The sequence below is a fragment of the Pinus tabuliformis genome, chromosome 4_1, assembly GCF_031772625.1.
Source record: "Pinus tabuliformis cultivar Carrire ecotype Pingquan chromosome 4_1, CPIR1, whole genome shotgun sequence".
Taxonomy (NCBI): domain Eukaryota; kingdom Viridiplantae; phylum Streptophyta; class Pinopsida; order Pinales; family Pinaceae; genus Pinus; species Pinus tabuliformis.
The window spans coordinates 805,148,743-805,174,696 of NC_142303.1; the positions used below are offsets into that span (position 1 = coordinate 805,148,743).

Consider the following 25,954-nt stretch of genomic DNA (forward strand, 5'->3'; position numbering starts at 1 on the left):
ATGTGCTGAAATGCGCTATGTGGTCGGTAGAAATGTGTTGTACAATGCAAACATGTTTTCATGAAGTGAAACACATTTCAAAATATGAAACATGTTTCACCCCCACATAAATGTGTTTCAAGTGCGTTTCAATGCATTTAGACATTCCTGTGCTAAAACGTTGGGGAGTTTGCTCTTTTCCTGCAACATAGGCACTAACTGAACATATGTGGAGAGCTCTGAAGCATAACCTATATATGGATCATCCATAGGGTTACTGGCTGGTAGGATGATCAAGTAGGAGAATTTTTTTCTCATAGGGATTACCGACACACCTCCCACTTTCTTTTTAAGAACATAATATAATTTTGTAAAAGAATTTTTGCTTTATCACTTTATACAAAAGTACTAAAATATTACTTGAAGAATTATGCTATGCTAATGAAATTGGTTCATTAAGACTTATAAAAGGTAAAGAGCATGGAATTTTTAATGCCTTTTTATGTTATGCTGATGTTAAATATTTGTCACTCTTAAACTTTTGTGGAGTAACAGAGTCGATCAACCACATTTTCTTAACTCAAATAACAAACAAATAAATTAATGGCAAGTGTGAGGGTTATTGAAATTTCTCGAATTTTGAGATAGCTATCTTGGATTGATCATTGTGGGTTGAGCATTGTCTCTTTCTAGTTGCAAACTATTACAAGGAGCACACTAAATCATTAATAAAAAACATGCACAAAATAAAATACAATTAGATGTCACCATCATATTGTGTCTCTAGGGTCTCCGAGGGTATCTCACTTGGAAAGCTCATGTTATGTAAATCTATGTGAGTGATGATGTCATTTTTTCAAATCCCCCATTCATAGATCCACGTGTCATCACTAAGGAATGGTAGTTACACCTAAGGGTTATAGTGGTAGTAGTAGAAATCAAACCTATGTCACATGAACACAAGCCTTGCCCAATTGTTGATTCCTCTAGTAAAAAAGAATGTATTGTGCCTCTATCTATGTCAGATTGATTACATTGCATTCTTAAATTTGACAAACAACATTTTCATAACTTATCTATATTTTGTGGAGATTTCATAGGAGTGATATCAATACCACTGCATAGAAAGTAAAGGCTCAATTTACTTTGTTGTGTGGATAGATCATTGTCACAACTTGTCATTATGTTGACTGCAGAAGAGATTTGTGTTCAAGGTTGATGTGAGTTTTATTAGTTGGATCTATGAATCTTCTCTCCACATTTTTGGATGAGTGTTGCATGGAAGAAAATTTACAAACTTCTTTCAAATTAAAAAAATACATAATAAAAACCCAATTTACCAAATGTCAAATCCTATAGCTTTGAATGTTTGAATTTTGCAGATGGAGTTGTGGCCAACTGAAAAGTAGATTTGACTCGGATCTAGGAACTAAGTCCAAATCACCAAAGGAGGTAAAAAAATACAGGACATTATTGTTGCTACTATTGTGTTATGCCAAGTACAAGCCCTCGAGTAAGAATTTCGCATGTGAATCAATGCCTGATCTTACTTCCTCAGTTGTCGCTCCATGGGTTCACTATTGGGTGGGTGATCTCACTAAATTAAATATACAAATATGCTCAAACTACAATAATGAAATATTTTGCGATACCTTGACCAAAAACCATGACTAAGATGCATGGAATTAGATCCTTTACACCTTGGACACAAGGAATGCCAATTGTTGGGCACCTATTCCACTAAGGTTATGGTTTGGAATGTGAAAGGTCATTGGAGTCCAAGAGACCTTCGAAGATGAATCGAATGATCATATAAAATGTATATCATTATGAATAGTAAATTCAACTAACACATATTATTTCATATCTTGTCTCCATTTGTGTGTGTGTTTAACATGGTATCAGAGTAGGTGAATTCTGGCCCTACTCTAATTTGAGTCACAGGTTTGGTGGCTAGTTCTACTATCATTCCTTCCTCCCTATACTGATACCATTCTGGTGAGCCTGCAACACTTGTCAGTCTCGCACTCTATGCTTTATTCCATGTAATAATGTTGGAATCCGGTGTGTTGTGTGATAATCTGTGTAAATGCTTCAAAAATTGAGTGACCCACTCCCTGCCATCTTTGTCTAGGATCGTTTCCTGTGTTACAATTTCCTTTTTTCTATATGACTTGGATTGGAAGAAGCTTGAAACTTTACCAAAATTGTAGTTGGCGAATAGGGAAACCTCCCATCCAAGGCAGACACAACAAAAACATTCTCTACCATCATGAATGACTCTTCCATTGGTGCATGCTCTCTTGCAACAATGTTGAAAACATGACCCTATATTAAAATGCATTGTTATGGTATATTTCTCCTTGCACAAATATTGTGTTGAATGTTCTTTTTAATACTGTGTATGGAGATTTTGGAATGGTGTCCCCACAACGTCTAGAACCTACGAATGGAGTGTTGGCATGATTGTTTTATTTAATATCGTATATATGGTATGGTTTTGCATTAAATATATATGCATAGTGCTTGAATGTGCGATATACATTGGTGTCATTGGTCCTTATATCTGCGATTGACTTGTTTTTGAAGGCTTATATATGTTGGATTATATGGTATGGAGGCTATGTATGGTAAATGATTCTTACATGTGGGTTGAGTCATTTTTCAAGACCATTGAAATCACTAGTTAAGGTATTTTTGAGTGAATGATAGTTTTTATTAAATGCATTGATATATATTTAATGCGGGAACCTACAATCACCATGTGAAGTGCATTAAAGCTAGTGCCAATCATTATAAGCCATTGAGTGTCAAGTGCTTTCATTTTTCATTTTAGCACTAGTAGCAGCAAGTGTTGACTCTAACTCAAGTCTTTGAAGAACCTATGTGGTTGAATTTGGAGCGATCATTCATAAGCTCATAGAAAAAAATGAATTCCATTTTATGGTTGCTTTGAAGGACAAACACTTGTTTCCACTCAAGCATCTTATTCATGTGTTCTGCCATTTATAAATAGTCAATCATCCATACTGTGTAATATTCTTGCTTTATTGTGATGTGACTCTGAATCAAGGACCGATGCCACTAGAGTGCAAATGAAAGTGTTCTCTATAGCGAAGGTTAAAATGTGGTGAGTATATTTGAAAAAACTCTGAAAATTCGACACATACAATTTAATAATTGGTCCAATGATCTTTTATTCCCTTGAGTTATCAAGAGGGCTGTGAACTTTTGTTGGCCACCAAAGCATGCTTCATAGTCACATAAATTTCAGTGGAGTCAATAAATTTTTGGAGGTGTGAGACAGTCCATTATGACGCCTTGACTAAATACCTACCTACAAGTGAACTTATTTCAATACAGGGGCATGGTTTGGTTCTAACTGTAAGAAGCTAATTCATGCATTGTCATTAACTTTGTGAGGTTATGCTTTTGATTTACATCATGCTATTGTAACTTTCCTTTTGAAGAAGCTTATTAAGAAGGGCGAAAGGTGCTTCCTTTGGCCATCGGCTATTCTATATTGAGAAAATAAAAACTTCAACATAATATGACATCTCATTTTTAGAGTTTGTATTATTGAAAAAATGGCCAAACTTGATGAAGTGTTAGAGTTACTAAAAACTCTTATACACTCCACTGATCATGGCATAGTGAAAATCAACAAAGTCATTCTCAACAAAAATTCATACTTGTTTGCAAAATGCACAAGACAAAATTTATTTTTTTGCAGCTTGAGTCACAACTAGAACAAGAAGAATTACAACAAAATAGACATAATTTTGAACTTTATTTTGTTCAAAACAATTCCATTTTTGAGGTTGAAGTAGACACCCATCAACAACCAACAAGTGATCAAGTCAATAAAATTGAGGTTGATTTGCATCAAGTGCCAATTTCAGGAACAAATTTGCATGAAAATGTTCATGATTAGCTTGCACTTCCCAAGCCCATCATCAAACCTTGGGAAGATCTTGTCAACAACAGGAATAAAATCAATCTTGGATATGACAAGGATGTGTCCTTTAATATTCCAGATTGTTCAAAGCCAATCCAAATTTAGAGTGTTAGATTTCTTTAGGAAGGTTCATATTCACCTAGCCCAAATCCTGCTCCTTCACATCCACAGTCACAAATTGTCAAATGAAAACATTGTACTCGAGTTGTCCATGTGAAAGATCAATGTTTTCATCTTCATCTGTGTGAGAATTATGTTCAACACACTCATCATACAAACAACTGCTTCAGAAACAAGCCTCCTGTAAGAACAAATATTCACCTTGGATGGGTCGCTTCTTGGCAATGATATTTAACAACTAAGAAGATATTTTTCCCATACCACAAAATTTGTTCTTGAGTATTGAAAAGTCTTGTAGTTGAGTTTTCTTCATCTTCTCACTGTAGATTTTCCTGTAGATTCACAAGCTCATGTAATCTACTAAAACAAGAGACAAGAATCTTCTACTTTCAACTAGTCAAATCCAATAGATTGATGAAAATAATATGAACAAGAAGAAGAAAAATCAATGGAACATAACACAATAAGTTTTTTCGGGGAAAGCCACTGCTCAAAACCCCACCTATTTGTATTGCATTAATCAGAAATATGAGTGAAGATACAAATCTTGTTCTCACTAGAACAATTCTGCACAAGCATGCTCAACTCTTTGCTTCACAAGCCCGCTATTAGACACCACTTAGCCAATTTCCACTGCCTGCCAAGCTCCTATTTCCTTGCGCAATTCCTAGGCTAAATATCCCATATTAATGGGAATCTAGTGCTTCCAAAACTGTGCTATCCAATCTAGGTCCTCTTCTTGATTGCATGTATGATCTATATAACTCACTAAATCATACATCTGATAGTACATTGCCCCTGCGCTCTAGTCTCAACTGGGTCTTTCTCAGAACTAACATGAATGAGTTTCTGATGAGTGAATCTTCAGTTATCTGGAGTAGAACCTGTGGATGCACCAATGCACTAACTGACTGCTAATCCTCTACTAGTTCAACAAACAATTAGAACTAGCTTAAGTGTCTATAACTCAATAAACTGAGTTATCTAATTAAAACTCAATTTAAACTCATACTTGACCCCTAAAATTTAGGGAAAACATATACATGAATTCTAAAAGACTTCTAACTTGAAATTCCTAAGCTAATTAAGTTAATTAAACTTAATTAACTATTTACAAGTTTGTTAAGTTATGGTATGTTCTATGCTTATAACAGTTTACTTCTTTTTCTTATTATATTCCACCGATTAGCAATCACATGTACATAAAGTAAAGTGCAGATAGAACATTAAACGATCGAAAAAAAACAAGCCAAGACAAGAGACACAAGATGTGGCGGCTAGCCAGGGACAAACCCCACAATGTGTGGGGAAACCCTTTGATCAAATCTTCTTTTATCTTCAATAATTCAGCAGAGAGAAATAGTACAATAAATCTGATTCATATCAGCAATAGCAAACCCTAGATTAGTAGCATCAGCATTAGCAGCTTCATTATCAAACTAAGGCAGACCATATCTCGCAAACCGTTCGTCGGATTGACTTCATTCCACCACCAAAAGTTGTGGCTTTCAAAGGAGGTTCAGATGAACCTAGAGTGCAGCTCAGATGAGGAGATCTTCTAGGCCACACAAGTCAATCTTTACTTCTGCAGTTGCAGCTTCAGTTTCAGCAGTTTCCGGCTTCAAACTAGGGCAGTCGATATCTTGCAAACCGTTCGTCGGATTGACTTCATTCCACCACCAAAAGTTGTGGATTTCAAAGGAGGTGTTATCACTAAAAATGCTGTTGCCAAAATTTTTTAGCCTAGCTTAAAGACATGGTGTTTTCGCAGCGCCAGAATTCTTTTAGCAGCTTCGCAGCGCTACATGTTTAGGCGGTTTCGTAGCGCGCTACGAAATTGGGGATTGGCTCGAGCTTTCAGCAGAAGGTTCATATACTAAATTTCGATGATAAGGTTCCTGCCCGAATGGTGCTTACTACTATTGACACTGCAGTGTTTAGAGCCACACCAGAGCCTTCTTGGTCCATCACAAACAGTTGTTCAGTTGCAGCTCATTAAGATTAATCTTCAAGAGGAAACATGTTTAATAATTACTTCTTTTGTGGCTGAGGGCATTATGGTAAATCCTGGTGATGTTTTACCCAATACTTCGGTGAATGCTCTTTACTTCGGTCTCAAGGAGATTGACCTTACAATTCCGGTAGATGTAGCAAAGCTAGATCAAGACATTTGCAAAATTGTTGATAACTGCTACACAGGAGTAAGACTTCATGTTCAAAGATTGATTTTTATACAGTCATCATATGTGTCATTTGAACTTCTCAATCTTGAAAAAGATCCAGCTTGCTTTTCTCTTTCCAGAAACATGTTCCTACAGTTTTAGCAACTTGTAAAAGGCGAAAAACTACACTTGTGACAACCTCTTTACCTCCACATGTTCTACCACGCACTGTTGGAAACAGCAGGAAAAAATGCCCAGTGGAGCTCAGGAAAAGAAGAGCATTCAGCTAACATTTTCTGCTAAAGGTACCGGGGGAATATCATTATGTGTAAGGAATGGAAATGAGTTGCCCTTCTGTATCACTCATGTTCCAAGTTGGCGGTAATGCAACCTGTCATAATATGGGTGCTTGCAAAGAGACGGTTGACAGTTGTACAAGCAAAAGTTGCGGTGGTTATGAGGTGAACATAATGCACTTTCAATAGGAACCGCCATTCCAGCTCGTTTGTCTGGCACCAACATAAGTGATAATACAAATGGCGCTGGAGGAGATAGGATTCTCTTGGAGGAAACAGCAGAACTGTAATGATTGATTCTGAAAGAAGAAGTGCATGATCTACTTGACCCAAATCCTCCAGCTGCAGCGAAGCTAGATGGTCCGGGTAGTGGAAAGCCAACACTCCATGTAAAGTCACCCATACAAATTCGGGAAACAGCTAATGGTGGAATAAATCTTACAGGTGTAACAGAGATAGATGTCACCGCTCAAGAAGAAATGGCTTCTGTTTTAGCTCAAGGGTCGTTGTGTCGAGCTACTGGAAGCACTAACATGAATAATCAATCCAGTCGTTCTCATGCTATCTTTACAATCAACATGGTGAATACGAGGAAATGGGATGTGGCATTAAGTGGTGATCCAGGTACTGCAGAAGATCGGTGTGAAGATTTTCTATGTGCAAAGCTTCACTTAGTGGATCTTGCAGGTTCTGAACGAGCCAAGAAGACAGGTGCGGATGGTCTCCGTTTCAAAGAAGGTGTTCACATTAACAAGGGTTTATTGGCACTTGGAAATATCATAAGTGCATTGGGAGCGCATAAGCAAGGGCCTACAACTTTAGTCTTTGGAACCAACAGAACCGTATTTGTCATCTCAAAATTGTGTACAATAATAATGGGTATTTGTTACAGTCAATATGTTCAGTTGATGTAGAGTGTGATAAGGTATTGATTGTATTTTTATTCTGAACCGTGGGTATCAGAGAAAACGCAGAACTAGGTATCAGAGGTAGCCAAGAAGGTAATAGCAATCGGTTTGGATCCTCGTATGGTGTTGGAATTGCAGCGCAGGGTACAAGGCACAAGCAGTGCCATTCGGCTGCAGGCCATTCAAGGAGATGTTCTCAAATGTGAACTGCCTTATTTCGATGTGTGTGTGTAGCAAATATTCCTTACCAGATATCTTCTCCGTTTACATTTAAATTGTTATCACACAGACCAATTTTTAGATGTGCCATTATCATGTTCCAAAGAGAGTTTGCTATGAGACTTGTTGCAAATCCAGGAGATAATTTGTATTGCCGGCTTTCAGTGAATACTAAATTGCTAGCTCGTGTTTCACATCTCTTCAAAGTTGGCAAGAACAATTTCAGGCCTCCTCCAAAGGTTGACTCCTCGGTTGTACTTATTGAACCCTGTAATCCTCTTCCTCCAATTAGTTTCAAGGAATGGGATGGCATGGTTCGTCTCTGTTTTAATTGTAAAAATAAGACTTTAGGGGCGATCTTTAGGCAAAAGGCTATCTTATCACTACTGAAAAAGAACTTCAAGACATTTCAAGCTTTGCAAGAAGCATGTCAGAAGCCAAATGAGTCTGAGAACAATTCCAGAAGATATGGATATTCTCGATGAAAAATTGCTTGAGAATATTGATGATACAACTGTCAAAAGTTTGAATGGATGCAGAGTTACAGCACGGATCCTTCAGCTAGTACCCAAGATTGAGAACTTCCGTTCCACCCTGAGATGTATCAAGTTTTGGGCAAAGAGGAGAGGAATATATTCACATACTTTCGGGTTTCCTGAAGGAATACACTGGGCTGTGCTTGTTGCACGGGTTTGCCAAATGTTTCCAAATGCCACCGTCAGTATGCTGGTTTCAAGATTCTTTTGGATATATGCACATTGGCAGTGGCCAACTCCAGTGACATTGGTGGAGACCCAGCCTGATTATTCTGATGGATCAGATAGACATCACCATATACCAATTATCATACCAGTGTACCCCTATAGTTGCCGCAGTTACAATGTTACAAGAAGCACCCTACAAAGACTCAAGTCAGAATTTTCACGTGGTTGGGATGCAATAATGAAAATGGAGTTAAATTGGAGCACCTTGCCAAATAGTGGTGACTGGAATGTACTCTTTGAACAGTTTCCTTTCTGCTCTAGTTATGATTTTTTCATTCAAATCCATGTTACAGCTTCAGATGAAGATGATTTTCAGAGTTGGAGAGGGTGGTTTGAATCACGTTTCCGTCATCTTCTCTTGAAGTTTGAAAAGCTTCCAGCATACTGTGATCCAAATCCATACCCATATTTTGACAAGAATCTAAAGGAAGCCACCAACAGGGTAGTTTTTCCATAATGACCAATAGCAACAGCTGCAACCAGTGGGTTTGTCTACGATGGCAATATCCTTCAAATGGTGAACTGTGAAGCCTAGCAAACAGCAGCTATTCAATTTTGTGAGGAGTTTAGAGAAAAACTGTGTTTTTTTTTTAAAATCACACAGCAGTTTCGTAGCGCGCTACGAAACTGCTGTAGGTGATGTTTTTAACATAAACAGGCAGTTTGGTATACAAGCGGGAATTTTAAAAAAAGTGAGACACCTGTCCATCATTACAGCCTACAACACATTAAGGACGTGGCAGCCCGCTCTTTTTATTAAAGGATAAAAGCATACTCCTTAGGATTCGAATATGTTGAGGCAAATCAAAGACCGACAAACAGGGGCCTATGTTTCAGGGTAACAGAAAGATATGTCATTAAAGACAAACATGGAGCATTAAAGTTTCATCACAGCCACCGCCAGAAAGTAAGCAGATGTCAAAGAATGAAGTTCATTGTAATTAAGGCCATCAAAGCTACTGCTATAGTAATCCACTTGGCAGAGAGTGAAGCTTGGTTGTAATAAATGCTTTTTCCAGCATGATGTAGAATTAGAGTTTTAATTGTTTTAGGAGTCCAGAGCTGTCAATTAGTAGGAAAGTGGCTTTTATTAGTTAGTTTAAAAGTGAATAGGTGTCATTAGGAAAGGACTTCGAATTCCCCTCAGAGGAATCGGAGTCAAGTAGGAGAACTTTATAAATAGCTGAAAGAGAAATAAACAAGGGGTTGGATGTTTTTAGAAAAGACTGTTTTGGTTTATGTGAAGCAGATTACAGTAATAGAAAAACAGCTGTTGTTTCTTCTCAAGATTCTCAATAGATCATATTGTTCAAATGTATGGTGGTATATTCTCTTAGTGTTCTTTTTACAGTATTGTTATAGCATAATCACTCAGAATTCATGTTTAATGCTCTGACTTCCTGTATGCTTGGCAAGCTGTGGTTTTGTAAAGTATGTTTGAACATCTGATGTAAAGAGCCTTGACTTCCATGAAAAGACAGTGCTTTTGTTTACTGAAATGTATGAGACTCCATAAGCCCAATGGGAAGCAATTCTGTCCAGCCAGCTTATTTTTCATGTGTCTTGTAAGAGTTAGCCATCTTGTTCAATATCAATAACCTATGAGAGAGCCCTCTCAGACTAAGGAGGCTAAGCCTTAGTTAAGAGCCTGGTTTGAAATAGTTTCATGAAATCTTGCTAGGTAGCAGCCCTTAGTACACGATTTTGTGATAACAGGAGGTTCAGATGAACCTACAACGTAGTTCAGATGAGGAGATCTTCTAGGCCACACAAGTCAATCTTTACTTCTGCAGTTGCAGCTTCAGTTTCAGCAGTTTCTGGCTTCAAACTAGGGCAGTCGATATCTTGCAAACCGTTCGTCGGATTGACTTCATTCCACCACCAAAAGTTGCGGCTTTCAAAGGAGGTTCAGATGAACCTACAACACAGTTCAGATGAGGAGATCTTTTGGGCCACGCAAGTCAATCTTTACTTCTGTAGTTGCAGCTTCAGTTTCAGCAGTTTCCGGCTTCAAACTAGGGCAGTGGATATCTTGCAAACCGTTCGTCGGATTGACTTCATTCCACCACCAAAAGTTGCGGCTTTCAAAGGAGGTTCAGATGAACCTACAGTGCAGTTCAGATGAGGAGATCTTCTAGGCCATGCAAGTCAATCTTTACTTCTGCAGTTGCAGCTTCAAATTCAATAGCTTCCGGCTTCACATATGTGAGAGAGAGAGACCCATTTCAGCGCAGTAGAGAAGAGACTCATATCTGCGCAGTAGAGAGAGAGAGATGTGATGAGATGAGTGAGTCCAAATGAGGAAAAGTCCTCTTATATTTATACACAACGTTGGTGGGTGAATAGATGTGACTGTTGGGCTTCTGAGCCTACATGAGTTGTAGGTCGGCTTGATAATAATTCCATAATCAAAATAAATTCATATCTCCATGAATACTTATCGGAATTGGATGATCTTTATATCAATCCTACACCTCTCGATGAGAGGAATCTAATAAAAATATTATTAGACATGAATAAGATGACCCACATGAAGTTTTGCCCTGGTTTCCAATTTTAACAAAGTTGCTATGAGAATATAATTCTATTTTATTCTTAGTTTAAATTCAAGGACAAATTTAAATTGAAATTTCTTGTTGCCATTTCTCAATATTCCCTCTCTCAACAAGAAATGGATTATCTGCTACCCTAATCTTGTCTCTGTGAAACTCAAATTTACATCTTGATAATGCCTTTCTCAAAATGTCAGCATCTTGCTCCTTTGTGGGAATGTACTCTAACAACATCATCCACCTCAATACATAATCCTGTAGATGATAATATCAGATATCAATGTGCTTGGACCTATCATGAAAAAACAAATTTTCAGAGAGTTTGATACAACTCTAATTATCACAGTAAATCACTGTCAGATCCAACTACTGACCAAATAGACCTAGCAGGATCTTCCTCATCCAGATGGCCTCACATGTTTCCTGACTTACATCTATGTACTCTGCCTCTGCCGAACTGAGTGCAACTGATCTCTATTTCCTGTTGTACTGGGAAACTATCGCTGAATCAATGCTAAAAATCCCTCTTGATGTGATTTTTTGGTCGGATGGACTCCCCATCCAATCTGCATCCGTGAAGCCTTGAAGCTTCACTCCCTCTGTCTGTCTATACCATAATCCGTACTAAGTAGTGCTCCTGAGGTATCTTAATACATGATTTGTTTCCTTCCAATATAGCTTGGTAGGCCTAACCATCGCTTGACTCAACTAGTTAACTACATAGAATAAATCTAGTAGTGAGTTCACCAAGTACATGAGTGAACCCAAAAGCTGCCTATAAACAATAACTTCCACTAGCTCTCTCAAAGTAACATCCTCCTCCTCCAGTTACCAGCTAGAGGATTCTGCATATGCTTGTAGCTCTCAATGCGGAACATCCTGAGTATCTAGTTGGCATACTTGCCTTGAGACATAAATAACTCCCCACCACCCTGACATACTTCCATGCCCAGAAAGTAATGCATGAGCCCTAAGTCCTTCATCTCAAACTCTCTTGCAAGGTCCTCCTTGCAAGATTTTATTAGTTGACCATCACCTATCAGTATGAGATCATCAACATAAAGTACAATGATCAACGGTTTACCTTCCACCACTATGTGGTATAGGTTCACATTCACTTCACTCTTCGTGAAGCCCAACATGGTGAAGTAGCTATTCATCATGGTGTACCAAGAATGAGGTGCTTTCTTTAACCCATACAATGCTCTCTTGATCCGTCACACATGTGACTCAAGGTCGAAGGTTTCAAAACCTTTAGGATGCTCTATGTACACCTCTTCCGCAATTGTGTCATTAAGGAAGGTTGTATTCACATCCATTTGATGTATCTTCCAACTCATCTACGCTGATAGTGCCAATATAAATATGATCGAAGAGTACCTTGCAATAGGAGCAAAGGTCTCATCATATTCAATCCCCTCTACCTTTGAAAAGCCACTGGCCACAAATCTAGCCTTATGATTCTCCACACTACCATATGCAGTTGGCTTTACCTTGTAAAGCCAACGACAGCTCACCACGTACTTATCCTCTGGTCTCGGGACCACATCCCAAACATTGTTACAAACTATGGAGTCACACTCCTCTGTTATAGCTCCAAATCTCACTCTTATGGTTTGTGATGCTGCACTCATGGCCTAGGGCAACCCGTCCTTCCAGACCTGGTCTAAAAATTTAAAAAACAGTGTTTTATCCCTTATACGCAACATTTCCCTGAGTTAAACGCGTGTATACATGGGTAGGCATATACCCAACCCACGTATATGTATTAAAACACTTAAAAAAATATAAAACTCCTTAATTTCGGGCGGAGATTGCGGGTTTTACCTGCTGATCACCTGTTAGTGCCCGTGGCCCAACTGTTCCCAACCAACTCCCAACTAAAAAACTACTTTGGGAGAGGTATAAAAAGACCTCAATGGGAAGGCCTAAGGGAGGAGAGAAGAGAGAGAAAGGTTATTATGCTGAGATTTTTCCCCTGACCAGGTCTGAAGATCCTTGTGCCTCCTGCACTTCCCCCATTTGTACAGGAAACCTTTGTTTCCTTGTGTGTTGATGTTCATCCACTACTTGTGACATCATGGAGTAAGTCATGGAAGGAGTTTGTTAAAGGCTTGAGGCTGGACGAATCCGGAAGGAAGCTTTGCTTGGAACCTACGAAAGGTGACTTAGGTGAAATTATTCCTTTTCTGTACTTTATTTGTCTATAATAAAAGAAACACATGTCTTGGTTCCTGATATAAATCTTCTTTATGTTTATGATATTCATGTTGGAATTCATATGTGAATGGTTGTTTAAAGTTCATAGCTAACTACCTTTCTTTATAACATGAAGATGGTTTCTTTATAAGGTTTTGTCCATATACTGCTATGTTCTTTGGAATTGGTTGTTTTGCAGGACAAAGGAGCAAGAGGAACTTGAAGAAGGGTTTGGACCCTAAAGGACCTTCTCAAACGTAGGACCTAAGGTACGCCCCCTTATCATAGAAGTTACTTATAATAGCATAATGGCTGTGTGAATGTGTGTTTCTCTGTATAATTAACTTTCAGTCTGCTAGGGTTTCAACCCAAAAGCCCTAGGGGAACATCTCCCTTAACTATGGAGTCACACTCCTCCACATGGCATCAACCCAAATTAGCTGTTGCACTGCTTCCTCAAAGGAATATGGCTCTATCACAACACATCCGCTCATAAGAGTCATGTATCAAGTGTACCTGTCAGGTAATCTCCTTTGTCTACGCTGTGATGTGGGTGCTCCCACATTCTCTCTAGCGTCTGACAAGAATCTATCCGCCTCTTTGTGCACTTTCTCCCATCTCTAGAAGACTTTGTATGAGTGGATGTCTCCACTCCTAGATCCTATGCATGTGGCCACTCCACATAAATTCGAGGCTCCTCAACCACATGTAGTTGAAGCTCCCTTTCAAGGGAAGCTCGAACAACCTTCTCCTCATCGAATATGAAATCCCTGCGAACCACAGTCATCCTGTTGTTCGGCAAGTACACCTGATAGTTGTGAGATGTATCAGTGTACCCCACAAATATCCCCAACTCTAATGTTAGCTCAAGCTTCTTCCATGCATCTTTGGTCACATGGAAATATACCGATGACCCAAAAATCCTGAAGTGACCAAGATTTTGCCTCTTACTAGAATAAGCGTCGTATGGTGTCTTCATCCCAAGTATCCGATCCGGGCTATGGTTCTGAACATAAACCACTATGTTGCATGCCTCAGCCCACAAGTGTAGTGGGAGACCCTAATCATGCAACATCACCTTTGCTGCCCCTACTATGTTTCTGTTGTTCCTCTCGACCACTACATTATGTTGAGTGTTATGGGGTGTCATCTGTTAGTGCTTGAAATTTCACCTCAGGCTGAGAAAGGCAAACCTCAAGGCAACATCAAACCATTCAACCTCGTAGCTAGCCCTACGGGGCAGGAGAAGGCTCTCTCGGTCAATCTCGGTAGATCTTCAATGGAATGAGATGACCAACAAGGTAACACTGATATTAGGCTAGTAAACTGATTAAAAAGGTTGATTTGGGGTTTTTTGGGTTTTTGGTGGCAAATTGAGGAGCTGCAATTTAGGGTGCGGGGATTGGACACAGTTTCTGCAGGGGGGTCTTTGGGGCGAGGTAGGAGCCTGTATTGATGTCTTTAGCTGAAGTGGATGATTAGGAAGAAAGATAAGAAGGCTAAAGAGAGCAAACAATGAATTTGAATTCTCTTTAGACAGTAGAAAACATAGAAATTAAACAAATTTAAAAGCAGAGCATGGCAAGCATGAATTCTTACTTTAAAACTTCATTTGTTTAATATGCAGCAGCATAGAAAGGAAATGAATCACATAACAAAGCTTACAAGAACATGAAGAAACACACCATCAACACATGAGTCCACAAGAATCCCAAAGATGACTGCAAAACCCTGGTCTTCCTTAGCCAAAAATTGCAGAGATACAAGTGATAATACAATGATAGCTTCTCCCTCAAGAGTCCAACCATGAAAATGAGCAAGAAAGTACATAATATAGATGATCTAACCTCTTTCCCTGCCTCCATGGGTCGAGCTCACTATCCTAGGAGCTGTTTGAACCACTTCTAAACTAAGCACTACAAAATAGGCAGTCAAAACAACTTGCCTCTATAAACTTGGAAACCAGTTCATACATTCAATTTTTACCCTTTACATGAAAGAAACTTCTAGAAGAGTTAAAAAAGAGTAAAAGTATCCAAAAAGTGTCATAATTACACCCAAGAGGACCACCATCCACCTCAAAAAGTCAAACTGGAGCCAAACTGCGTTTTCTGGGCTGAACTGGTCAAATCTGGCACAATTTCCTCAACGGGTCGCGCACATTTCCTCAACGGGTCGCGCACTTTGGGGATCTGTTTGGAGGCCTTCCCGGTGTCAGAATGAGGTGCCAGATAGCTCGTTGGAAAGGTCTCTGAGTCTAATTTCTAACCCAACTGGAATTTTTTGATTTGGAGGTCATTTGCCCAGTCAAAAGTCAATTCTCCCAAGACTACTTCTGCAACTCAAAAAAGGGGCAGAAAGTCAAATTTTGCCTGTATTTTGACCTTTTGAAGGCCCAAATCCCCATAAAAACTCAAGTTTTTGCAAAACGGAGCTACGATGACAAAGGGTCTCACCGGGGGTGAGACACGTTGAGAAGCCAAAACCTGTAAATTTCCAAAAAATACCAAAATTACCCAAAATTCTCAAAAAATTTTGGGATTTGTCCTGTAGCTGATGCTAGTGAGTGCCATGATATTTGAGGGATGCCTCAGCCAAGATACGGAGTGGATTGGTCTTCTTCCTCCGCTTTAGTGCCTCGGTCAACCTCCTTTGAAAAACTTTCATTTTAGCCTTGCAGACATGCATCCTTGCCCAATAGTGATTTTTCATGTTTCTCAGCAGCTTCTTCTCTTGGTTGGCCTTAGCCAACAGCCTCTCTAAATGTGCATTGACCTGGATAAGCATAGACTCACGGTCAGTAGGCAAAGGATCACCGGGCCTCCTTCGGTTTAGGACTCGGTCACTACGAATCCTCCATAGCTCATCAAGAACTTTCTCCTCCTCTAGCTGTTTGTTCCGCTGCTCCATGTAGGTGATGGTCCATTGGGCACCCTCAAGTCTCCTCTGCAAAACATCATTCTCGGCCCTGAGATGCTGAATGATCTCCTTTGCCTCTTGGCTAGGAGAACTAGCCTCGAGATCAATCACCAGATCCTCATGAATCATGGGCTCTTTGCCCCTCTGCAGTACCTGTGCTGGTGAAGAAAGCGAGGCCCCTTCCACCTGATGTGGAGATAACACTCACTGATCTGAAGATGAAGGCGAGACCCCTTCCACCTGCTGTGGAGATAGTACTCGCCTAGCTGCTGCAAATAAGGCCCTTGGGCCTTTCTGATAGGTGACCAAAGGAGTGGAGCTGACATGTCGGGTGATGGGAGCATCAGGCTGCTGAGATGGTCCTCCCTCCTCATGAATGGCCTCCTGATGTGGCTGAGGTGGCACTGTGAAAAACTCACGGGAGATGAACTCCTCCCATGAGATGCCCTGCTGAGTCAACTGATGTGAGACTATGAGCTGAATCAAACCATAATGGCAAAGGCTCCTGTACTGCTGAGCCGGGGTCTTCCTCTGCAACATGGGCACCATCCTCTGAATGTTATGAAACAAGAAGACCGGGAGGTTCATCATCCTTACTCGGGTGAAATGCATCAAAAGGCGAATGTGATATGAATACACCTGTGAAAATCTGCCCTCACAGGTAAAGTAATGCATAATAAGTCTCATGAGGGGAGCATACTCGCTCCGGATAAATCTGAATGGGAAAACACCCGTCAAAAGTCTCACAAATGATGGCCGGACATAGGGCTCAAAGTGAACAAAATCAAGTAATCTGCGCTTAGGCCACACCTCACCCACATTTGGTATCCCTGTAGCCTGTGAGATCACCTCAGGTGTCAATGTGAAGTTCACCCCTGCCAGAGTGACATGTCCATCATGGAGGTGTAAGACAAACAAGCGGGCCAACTCTCTATGATGCTGAATCTGAGAGATCCTCTCACAAAACTGATAGCAAGACATGTACTGGAAGCAATTCACTGCCAAAGGACAGGCCTGTAATTCTGCCAAAGAAGTAGGCTCCTCCCGCTTATGATGTCCTCCCTTACCTCCTCTACGAGGCCTCCTCTGTTCCTCAACCTCTGTAGATGATGAATGGTCATCACTTTGCTCATAAGTTTCGGTTTCTGACATGGTTTTGGAGCAAAGTGGACAAACTGAACTGCTGTCTCTGCCTGCAAAAAGTGCTGAAATCTATGCTGTTTCAAGGGGAACCAAACATGAGGGAAATGTTAGGGGAGGGAATTTTTTAACAAGGAATGGGAATATATAAGATAACAGGGAATTTTTAAGGGAAATTTTGCAAATCATATTCATAAAGGAACACATATTTGTGATAGGGAAATCATTTGCAAAGAGTATTACATATGGGAAAAAACATGCATATAAGTGAACATGAGCACATATGCATACATGTATCAATAGGGAAATAGGGAAACCATATACAAAATTTGCTGATATATTCACCAACATTTGCTACTGTTTTCACATGAATCTTTTCTTTGTTTTTTACATGTATATGGTAGAGGGGAATTAGGGTTTCACTTTGTTTTGTTTTTGATACTTTGGGAGAGGGGTAGGGTTTTTAGTTTTAGTGATTTAGGGATGGGAAGGGGATTTGTATGTCATTTATAAAATAATCATGGGAAAAGGAAATGTACATATGAGTGTGGGCAAAAGGAAAGGGAAAGGAAATCAACCTAAGGGAAAAAACAACTTGAAACATCATAAACCCTAACACAATTTGGGCATGAACATTGCAGCCATATAAATCCATTCATTTGCAAGTTTTGAGGTTAAAATCATAGCATGAAGACTTGCATCCATCACCAATCTCAAAAACCATGCATAAAGAGCCTACCTCGACTGATTGAGATGAGTTGAAGGGAGATGGAGAAATTTGTTTGAAGTTTGGATGCAAACAACTCAACGGGTCGCGCAGGCCTCCCAACGGGTCGCGCCCGTATTAATTTTGCACTGTGGAAAGGTTCTGGACGGGTCGCGCACCGCCCAACAGGTCGCGCACCACCTTCAACGGGTCGCGCACCACCTTGCTGCCCGAAATCACTGCGATTTTGCTTCTTTCGCCTATCACTCTCTCAAAACCTCTCTTGCAAGCTTTAGAATGCACAATGAGAGTGAAAGGAGGGAATATGACCTTTTATAAACTTCATTTAAAAAAATTTCATCCATAAACCCACTTTATAAAGTTTATTTTTGACACTTTTTAAAACACTGATTTCTTGGTTTCCTTTACTCTGATTTTGACTTTTTGAGTGCTTTGCCTTGACTCTTTTTGCAGGTAGATCATCTGAAGGACTGTGGCAAGGGGACCAGGGTTATTGCTGCCTTTTTGAAGACTTTTTGGAATTTCATTCTTTTTACAAAAATTTATCATAACTTTGGCTTTAAAAACAGAGTTTTTAAATCCAAGTTTAAAAATGAACTGTACATGATGAGAATATCAAAGAAACATGTTTACCATCCACCCTCTGGCTTGCTGGTGACTCAAGGACTTTCAAAGACATGACCTTGCTGAGACAAATGACCAAAACCCTAGACCTAGGACCTTTGACCTTAAGACAAAACAAGACAAGCTTGAAAAACTAAATGACATGATATGACCTGATCCAGCAAAGCCAAGAGGGGTATAAATAGACTAGCTCCTCCATCAGGGTTATGGCATGCCTAACGGGATGCAAACTTTGACACTAATGAGACACCTACTACTACAAATGCAAAGAGCTTTGATCACTGATGGAGGGCTTTCAAGACCGACACTAACATTGGCTCCAATGGGGATGGTAGCTCCTTAGAGGTGCCAAGAACCTTAGACCTCTGGGAGAGCAGACCAGTGCTTTCAACCATTGGGCGATGGAGTCATTATTTCGGAAAACGACACAAAACTTGACTCATTTATTGACTGAAACTTGACTGAAAACTGACTGAAACTTAACTGGAACTTGACTCAAACTAACTTGATGGCAAACTGAAATAACTTGAAAAACTCACTCAACAGACCAAACACAAATGACTCATGACCGACTTAAAACAAAACTTTACAAAGCTTTTGGAAAAACGGCAGCAATCCATCAAGACTTGGAATCATGATGACAACCACCTGCATACTAATGAAATATGTACAATCATGTATAATGAGCTTTCCAATGTAACCAATCCAGCAGATGGCTACATACCAAATTTCTGCTCTCGCTTATCTCGAGCAGGCGAAACGATGAACCTGTAGACAACTCAAAATAACCACTGAAACCAAAGCTTATGATAATGAATCAGGTAACATTTATCTTTTCTAATGCTTGCAGAAGAATGCCAAAGGGATCTTGATAATCCTGAAGCACTACCTTGTTTGGAGATCCAGCTGCAAAAATATAAGTACTCGCTTCATTCTGATCTGAAAGAACAGTGGGTTGCTGATTGATAGGAAGGCACAGAGAAGTATAAGCTTCTGCCATATGAGTGTTGGCTGTAAATTCCTTGACCGTGAGAAATTTTGACATATTGTCTCTCTCAAGCTTATATTCCTCAATTTTATGGTCTAGGTCATTCTTAAACAGAAAACAATCTTCAATATCATCAAACATGACAGCCATATTATCTGTTTTCTGATCTATAAAACTAATTACAAGACTGTCATCATTTTCAAAAGAGGAAGAAGTTTCACCAACACTTTCGTGACCATGTGCACACTGCCGATTTGCTTTAGCTTGGGTTGTAGCATGACCTTTCAAAAGCTGATCTATCTCCTCTTCAGACAAAGGAGATAAGACTTTCTGTTTCCCTTTGCTCAAACGAGTCTTGTCTTCTTGAAATAACATTTCAAAACATGAAAAATCTGAATGACAGTCCTGATCTTTTGAAACTTGGAAACATTGTTGATCATCTTCATATGACATGGCAATCAAACTATCCAAATTATGATTAAAAGAAGAGTTTTCACTTACTTGAACAAAGATCTCATCTTGCTGTTTATGAGCTGGCTGAATTACCTCCTCATGCAGGCTCTGTTCTGATGGCATAAGGACATTTGGATCAAGAACTTTGTCTATGCTCTCAACAACAAAACTCTCCTTTTCAGGATTCGGCACAAGGTATGCTTGGTTATCACAATCTGAATCTAGAACTGAAATAGCTGTCCTAACATTATCACATTCTGCAACCTGGTTTTCTTTTGTGGACAGATCTGAAACAAGCTCTTCTCTTTCATCATCTTCCACTATATGACCATCTTCAGCCTGCTGATCTTGACAAATATCCTCTAAGATTTTTGTGTGCTGCTGAAATGGATTCTCATACAAAGCTTCCATGATCTCTTCATCCATGAAATTATCATCTTCATAAAACTTCTCAAGGCTTTCAATAAAACTATAGGCATGCTTGCAACAGTCTTGAACTAAATTTAATGATAGATAAGAGGCTTGATATCTTTCAATGAACATAACATGAAAATCCTTTAAACAGTAAATACAAGCAGGCGGCAAACTTTCATACCACGATTGGGCTTTACCTTCTAGAGTGGCCAAGAATATCTTCATCAAGCAATCTTCAGGAAAATCCACCTTCAACTTGCGAATATGCATATGAAATCTAACCAGATGTAAAGCAGCATCCTTCTTACCATCATCATTAAATATAGGCAGATTCCTTGACCAATCTACCTTTGGAATTTTATTTGGAAAACCAGGGATGTGATCTCGGCTCAAGGGAGCATATCTTCTTGCAATTCGATCCATCTTGAAAATCTCACAGCTACTGATCTTTCTGCAGTGAAGTCACCATGAAACATTGATCTCTATATTTTTCAGTGAAGGAGTCGCCAGTGAATGATTTTAGCCTTGTCAGTGTCTGATCTTTGTCCAATATCAATCAATCAGATCTGAACTTGATACATGTACTGGGGTAAAATGCAAATGAAGTGGTCGTATTCACAAGCTCACGGAGATTGACTGAAGCAGCGTTTATCTACTTGCGCTGATGTAAAACAAGAGCGTTTTCGAAGGCTACCTGGTGTAACTTCAGGCTCCGTCTAAGACTTATGAAACAAACACATCAATCCACAGACAATTTTGTTCTCCCCGGTATGGTCGCCAGTATGTTAGCGCTTGAAATTTCACCTCAGGCTGAGAAAGGCAAACCTCAAGGCAACATCAAACCATTCAGCCTCGTAGCTAGCCCTACGAGGCAGGAGAAGGCTCTCTCCGGTCAATCTCGGTAGATCTTCAATGGAATGAGATGACCAACAAGGTAACACTGATATTAGGCTAGTAAACTGATTAAACAGGTTGATTTGGGGTTTTTGGGGTTTTTGGTGGCAAATTGAGGAGCTGCAATTTAGGGTGCGGGGATTGGACACAGTTTCTGCAGGGGGGTCTTTGGGGCGAGGTAGGAGCCTGTATTGATGTCTTTAGCTGAAGTGGATGATTAGGAAGAAAGATAAGAAGGCTAAAGAGAGCAAACAATGAATTTGAATTCTCTTTAGACAGTAGAAAACATAGAAATTAAACAAATTTAAAAGCAGAGCATGGCAAGCATGAATTCTTACTTTAAAACTTCATTTGTTTAATATGCAGCAGTATAGAAAGGAAATGAATCACATAACAAAGCTTACAAGAACATGAAGAAACACACCATCAACACATGAGTCCACAAGAATCCCAAAGATGACTGCAAAACCCTGGTCTTCCTTAGCCAAAAATTGCAGAGATACAAGTGATAATACAATGATAGCTTCTCCCTCAAGAGTCCAACCATGAAAATGAGCAAGAAAGTACATAATATAGATGATCTAACCTCTTTCCCTGCCTCCATGGGTCGAGCTCACTATCCTAGGAGCTGTTTGAACCACTTCTAAACTAAGCACTACAAAATAGGCAGTCAAAACAACTTGCCTCTATAAACTTGGAAACCAGTTCATACATTCAATTTTTACCCTTTACATGAAAGAAACTTCTAGAAGAGTTAAACAAGAGTAAAAGTATCCAAAAAGTGTCATAATTACACCCAAGAGGACCACCATCCACCTCAAAAAGTCAAACTGGAGCCAAACTGCGTTTTCTGGGCTGAACTGGTCAAATCTGGCACAATTTCCTCAACGGGTCGCGCACTTTGGGGCTCTGTTTGGAGGCCTTCCCGGTGTCAGAATGAGGTGCAGGATAGCTCGTTGGAAAGGTCTCTGAGTCTACTTTCCAACCCAACTAAAATTTTTGGATTTTGAGGTCATTTGCCTAGTCAAAAGTCAATTCGCCCAAGACTGCTTCTGCAACTCAAAAAAGGGGCAGAAAGTCAAATTTTGCCTGTATTTTGACCTTTTGAAGGCCCAAATCCCCATAAAAAATCAAGTCCATCCATAGGCATGTGTAACTTTGCATGAAAAATCTAGAAATGTTGAGTTTTTGCAAAACGGAGCTACGATGACAAAGGGTCTCACCAGGGGTGAGACCCGTTGAGAAGCCAAAACCTATAAATTTCCAAAAAATACCAAAATTACCCAAAATTCTCAAAATTTTTTGGGATTTGTGCTGTAGCTGATGCTAGTGAGTGCCATGATCTTTGAGGGATGCCTCAGCCAAGATACGGAGTGGATTGGTCTTCTTCCTCCGCTTTAGTGCCTCGGTCAACCTCCTTTGAAAAACTTGCATTTTATCCTTGCAGACATGCATCCTTGCCCAATAGTGATTTTTCATGTTTCTCAGCAGCTTCTTCTCTTGGTTGGCCTTAGCCAACAGCCTCTCTAAATGTGCATTGACCTGGATAAGCATAGACTCACGGTCAGCAGGCAAAGGATCACCGGGCCTCCTTCGGTTTAGGACTCGGTCACTACGAATCCTCCATAGCTCATCAAGAACTTTCTCCTCCTCTAGCTGTTTGTTCCACTGCTCCAGGTAGGCGATGGTCCATTGGGCACCCTCAAGTCTCCTCTGCAAAACATCATTCTCGGCCCTGAGATGCTGAATGATCTCCTTTGCCTCTTGGCTAGGAGAACTAGCCTCGAGATCAATCACTGGATCCTCATGAATCATGGGCTCTTTGCCCCTCTGCAGTACCTGTGCTGGTGAAGAAAGCGAGGCCCCTTCCACCTGATGTGGGGATAACACTCGCTGATCTGAAGATGAAGGCGAGACCCCTTCCACCTGCTGTGGAGATAGTACTCACCTAGCTGCTGCAAATAAGGCCCTTGGGCCTTTCTGATAGGTGACCAAAGGAGTGGAGCTGACATGTCAGGTGATGGGAGCATCAGGCTGCTGAGATGGTCCTCCCTCCTCATGAATGGCCTCCTGATGTGGCTGAGGTGGCACTGTGAAAAACTCACGGGAGATGAACTCCTCCCATGAGATGCCCTGCTGAGTCAACTGATGTGAGACTATGAGCTGAATCAAACCATAATGGCAAAGGCTCCTGTACTGCTGAGCCGGGTTCTTCCTCTGCAACATGGGCACCATCCTCTGAATGTTATGAAACAAGAAGATCGGGAGGTTCATCATCCTTACTCGGGTGAAATGCATCAAAAGGCGAATGTGATATGAATACACCTGTGAAAATCTGCCCTCACAGGTAAAGTAATGCATAATAAGTCTCATGAGGGGAGCATACTCGCTCCGGATAAATCTGAATGGGAAAACACCCGTCAAAAGTCTCACAAATGATGGCCGGACATAGGGCTCAAAGTGAACAAAATCAAGTAATCTGCGCTTAGGCCACACCTCACCCACATTTGGTATCCCTGTAGCCTGTGAGATCACCTCAGGTGTCAATGTGAAGTTCACCCCTGCCAGAGTGACATGTCCATCATGGAGGTGTAAGACAAACAAGCGGGCCAACTCTCTATGATGCTGAATCTGAGAGATCCTCTCACAAAACTGATAGCAAGACATGTACTGGAAGCAATTCACTGCCAAAGGACATGCCTGTAATTCTGCCAAAGAAGTAGGCTCCTCCCGCTTATGATGTCCTCCCTTACCTCCTCTACGAGGCCTCCTCTGTTCCTCAACCTATGTAGATGATGAATGGTCATCCCTTTGCTCATAAGTTTCGGTTTCTGACATGGTTTTGGAGCAAAGTGGACAAACTGAACTGCTGTCTCTGCCTGCAAAAAGTGCTGAAATCTATGCTGTTTCAAGGGGAACCAAACATGAGGGAAATGTTAGGGGAGGGAATTTTTTAACAAGGAATGGGAATATATAAGATAACAGGGAATTTTTAAGGGAAATTTTGCAAATCATATTCATAAAGGAACACATATTTGTGATAGGGAAATCATTTGCAAAGAGTATTACATATGGGAAAAAACATGCATATAAGTGAACATGAGCACATATGCATACATGTATCAATAGGGAAACCATATACAAAATTTGCTGATATATTCACCAACATTTGCTACTATTTTCACATGAATCTTTTCTTTGTTTTTTACATGTATATGGTAGAGGGGAATTAGGGTTTCACTTTGTTTTGTTTTTGATACTTTGGGAGAGGGGTAGGGTTTTTAGTTTTAGTGATTTAGGGATGGGAAGGGGATTTGTATGTCATTTATAAAATAATCATGGGAAAAGGAAATGTACATATGAGTGTGGGCAAAAGGAAAGGGAAAGGAAATCAACCAAAGGGAAAAAACAACTTGAAACATCATAAACCCTAACACAATTTGGGCATGAACATTGCAGCCATATAAATCCATTCATTTGCAAGTTTTGAGGTTAAAATCATAGCATGAAGACTTGCATCCATCACCAATCTCAAAAACCATGCATAAAGAGCCTACCTCGACCGATTGAGATGAGTTGAAGGGAGATGGAGAAATTTGTTTGAAGTTTGGATGCAAACAGCTCAACGGGTCGCGCAGGCCTCCCAACGGGTCGCGCACCTCCCAACGGGTCGCGCCCGTATTAATTTTGCACTGTGGAAAGGTTCTGGACGGGTCGCGCACCGCCCAACAGGTCGCGCACCACCTTCAACGGGTCGCGCACCACCTTGCTGCCCGAAATCACTGCGATTTTGCTTCTTTCGCCTATCACTCTCTCAAAACCTCTCTTGCAAGCTTTAGAATGCACAATGAGAGTGAAAGGAGGGAATATGACCTTTTATAAACTTCATTTAAAAAAATTTCATCCATAAACCCACTTTATAAAGTTTATTTTTGACACTTTTTAAAACACTGATTTCTTGGTTTCCTTTACTCTGATTTTGACTTTTTGAGTGCTTTGCCTTGACTCTTTTTGCAGGTAGATCATCTGAAGGATTGTGGCAAGGGGACCAGGGTTATTGCTGCCTTTTTGAAGACTTTTTGGAATTTCATTCTTTTTACAAAAATTTATCATAACTTTGGCTTTAAAAACAGAGTTTTTAAATCCAAGTTTAAAAATGAACTGTACATGATGAGAATATCAAAGAAACATGTTTACCATCCACCCTCTGGCTTGTTGGTGACTCAAGGACTTTCAAAGACATGACCTTGCTGAGACAAATGACCAAAACCCTAGACCTAGGACCTTTGACCTTAAGACAAAACAAGACAAGCTTGAAAAACTAAATGACATGATATGACCTGATCCAGCAAAGCCAAGAGGGGTATAAATAGACTAGCTCCTCCATCAGGGTTATGGCATGCCTAACGGGATGCAAACTTTGACACTAATGAGACACCTACTACTGCAAATGCAAAGAGCTTTGATCACTGATGGAGGGCTTTCAAGACCGACACTAACATCATCAACTCCTGTTTAATCCCTTTTTCTGCACTTAATTTCTTAAAATAATTTGAGACATACTCACCACCATTACCACTCCGTAGAGATTTTACCTTCTTTCTTGACTCTTTCTCCACCAATGCTTTAAACTCACAA

General features: G+C 40.1%; 1 pseudogene; it reads left to right on the top strand.

Annotated features, from left to right (window-relative positions):
• Nucleotides 1-6,469: 6,469 nt before the first annotated feature.
• LOC149178665 (uncharacterized) lies at nt 6,470-8,127 on the top strand (annotated as a pseudogene).
• The last annotated feature ends 17,827 nt before the right edge of the window (nt 8,128-25,954 follow it).